Source organism: Crocodylus porosus, unplaced genomic scaffold, assembly GCF_001723895.1.
Source record: "Crocodylus porosus isolate Cpor-Errol unplaced genomic scaffold, CroPor_comp1, whole genome shotgun sequence".
Lineage (NCBI taxonomy): Eukaryota > Metazoa > Chordata > Crocodylia > Crocodylidae > Crocodylus > Crocodylus porosus.
The window spans coordinates 31,587,949-31,591,587 of record NW_017728918.1 but is presented as its reverse complement, the minus strand read 5'-3'; positions in this window follow the sequence as shown (position 1 = coordinate 31,591,587).

Sequence of the window (3,639 nt, the reverse complement as noted above, 5' to 3'; positions counted from 1 at the left end):
TGGCCGGGGTGCCGAAAAACACCACAATGCCTACCTCAGAAGGTGCCGGAGCGCCGGCATGGCAGAAAAACAAAATGAGGGCAACGGGTACATGGCAGGATGCCTTGCTTGTGCCTGTTGCCTCCCACTCAAAGCCCCTGCCCCACAGCCCAGGCTCTGTGGCTGCCAGCTGCTTACCCTGGCTCTGGGTAGCTGTTGGAGCCCGGACTACTCCCAGCAGGGCTTGCAGCGTCTCAGAACTGGGCCGGGCTCCAGCATCAGCTCCATACCAACGCGTGCAGGTGTGCCTTGGAGTGGGCAGTGGGGGAGGGGCCTGAGGCAGTGCAGCCCCGGGTCTCTCCCCCACTCCTGACACGGAGGTGATGAGCCTGGTGCAGCTGTTTGTAGCCAGGCTGGGCTCTGGGCAGCTGCAACAAGCAGCGGGCAGAGTGCAAACAGCTCTGCTGGGCTGCACAGTTCCAGCATCAGCTCTGTGCTGGTGGCAACTGCACGGGCACCTCGGTGTGTGTTGCACTGACCTGCTGACTTTCCTGAGGAACACATGGTGGTGTGGAGCTGATACCAGAGCCTGGCACAGCTGTTTGGAGCCTCCTGGCTGCAGCCAGCCTCAGCTCTGGGGACCTGCTGCCAGCTGGTCAGGAGCAGCCCGTGGTCCATTGCTGGCAGAGCTACCCGGAGCCGGGGCTGGCCGTGGCATGCCAGGCAAGATGGACTCGCGTGCCACACTCGGCATGCGTACGAAGGATTGCTGACCCCTAAGACCAGAGCCTGTAAAATAGCACTTATGCAAACAACACAACCCCTGTTGTCGGTGCCTTCTTTCCCATTGTACATTTGTGTGTAGCCCAAACAGCCTCCTTTTTCTCTGTTAGGTGGCTGTCCAGTGATGCCATCTAAAACTACTTCATTGCACAGTAGTACAATATGGTAGGTGGTATATGAACTACAACCGTGTTGTATAAACATGCAAATATATGAACTAGTCAGAACTCATAAGGTATTGAGAAGAACTTGGCAAGTTCTATGGGACCTGCCAGCCCTCTGGGGTTGCAGGCTCGAGCCACCGCTCATGGCTTCCAGAGCCCTAGCTCTGCGCTGAAATGTGCACTGTGACATCCGACCACCTGCCAGGGTTGCAGGCTTGAACTGCCCCTTGCAACTCCCAAAGCCTGGACTCCATGCACCAAACTATGCAGCATGATGGGCCTGAGCGGTCTTGCACCGCTCCCAGGGCTGGGTCTCCGTGCACCATCCCTAGGTGCCATCCACAGCCAGAGTGGTCTTACACTGCTCCCAAGGCTGCTCCTTCAGGAGCCTTGGGCCTATTGCCCGCTGGAGAAGAGATCCCCAGCTTTTCTTGCTCTACTCTTCTGAAGTCCCTTGCCACATCTTTTATCTACACCAGAGGCCCTGCCCCTGAAGTCTGCCAGACTTGCAACATGTAGTCTTCATTCAGGTCAAGGGGTTCCTCATCTCCCCCCTCCGAGCAGGGGCAGGACAAGTCCCCCTCAGCTGTTACCTGATTGGTAGAAATGTTCCACTGATCTAAAATGTCCTTGCTGGGCAAGAGCAGAGCCTGCCACACGAGGACTAGCAAGGAACTGGGGGAACCTTGTCTGCCTTGATTCCTGTAGCTTGAGGTTGGAGGGGGCCCTTACAGAGCTGTGGTGCTCCCTGCCCCACCCCACCCCAGTTCTGTAAATACGGTGGGTCAAGAGGAAGAATGAGTCTCATTGGCAAGGGTTGTTGGTGAGTTCCCAGAGGGGATTTCATGCCTTTCATTATGGCATGTCCAGTTTTCAACACAACAATACTAAAACCTTCCAAAAGAAGCCAGGCATGTTTCCCAAGGAAACCTGCTTGATTTCCTGCCAGCTTGTCTGTTTCCCTGGCAGGCAGCTTGGCAGGCTGCAAAGTCTCTGGCAGCCCTGCAAATTTGAGAGCTCCAGCTGTGGCTCTTGGAGCTTGTTACCTCCTTGCTGTGCAGAAGGCAGTTGGGAAGGCCAGGCTGGGTGTTTGCCCCAGCCTGCTGCTGTCTCAGAGAAAGGAAGGTTTAAGGGTTAAAGGCTTTGGATCCAGGAGATCTGGGTTTGGTTTCTGGTGCTGCCATTTCCATTTTTGCGATGTTGGGCAAGCCACTTTGCTGCTTTTCCAACTCTAACATGGGGATAATAGCATTCATTTATTTTAGGAACAAAAGGAATTTTAACAACAGGCCTATTATAAGGTGAAAATGATGGCAGTATCAATAATAACAGAACAGTCAGATTTTCAATAAATGCTTCTGTACTTGGTGGGGGGGGGGCAAGCCAGAGGATTTAGTCATATGACTAAATGGTGGTGAGGATGGTGATGAAATGCTTTCCTTTCCAACAGTAACTCAAGGGGGTATGAAACAGCAGCTACCCTCTCTGGCCTTTTTTTAAATTGGCAGGTACTGGATAATTTGCATCTGAGACTTTTGAAAGTGCTGGTTGACTTGCTTTCTGGACCATTAATGTTGATTTTCAATAAGTCTTGGAACACTGGGGAAATCTGAGATTACTATAGGAAAGCTAATATTGTGCCAATATTTAAAAAGGGTAAATGAACTACCCAGAAAATTACAAGCCTGTCAGCCTGACATTGATCAGGACAAAATTATGGAACAGCTGATATAAGCCTTGGTTAAAACAAAGAATTAAAAAGGTGAACAACTGACTATTCTCTGTTGTTATTGTTTAATTAGTACCAAGCAATGTGGGCTTAAAAAAATAGAACTAGTCAAATTAACTTGATGTCATCTTTGAGATTACAAATTGGATTGCTACAGGTACTATTGTTAACTTATGCAAGGCATTTTCCTTGTGAATCATGCACCTTATTTAAGGAATGGGAATGATACAAATTAACACAGCATGCATTTCGACTAAAACCTAGGAATTTGCACTGTAATTGTAAATGGGGAGTCATCAACCAAGTGTTGTTATGAATGTTGTGTCTCAGGGATTGGGTCTTGACATTGTGCTTTCATCAATGACCTGGAAGAAAACAGAAAATCATCCAAAGCAAGTGTGAAAATGGTGTGAAGACTGGGAGAGTAGAAAATAACTGATACTTGTGGGCAGTTGATCTGCTGCCCACAAGCAAAAGTGTTATAGCTACGTGTAAAGCCACACATCTAGAAACAAAGAACACAAACTCTGCTTACATAATAGTTCCCCTCCTGGGAAGCAGTGACTCTGAAAAAGACTGGATCATAGTGACTAATCAGTTGAACATGCGTTCCTGGTGCAATGCTGTGGCCAAAAAAAGCTGATGTCAACCCTGGATGTATCATCTGTAACAGGAGTAGGGAAATTGTACTCTGCAAGCAAGCTAAAGAAGTATGGGTTAAATGAATGGTCTGTAAAGTAGATAGAAAATTGTTGCATCATTGGTCTCAGAGGGTTAATGGCCTAATGTCTAGTTGGCAGCCGGTATCAAGTGGAGTGCTCCATGAGTCAGTTCTGGGGCCAGTTTTGCTCAATATCTATAAATGAGCTGGAAGATTTCACAGACATTAGGGCTGGAAGGGACCTCAGAAGATCACTGAGTCCAGCCCCCACCCAAAGGGCAGAAAGTCAGCTGGGGTCATAGGATCCCAATTTACTCTTGAAG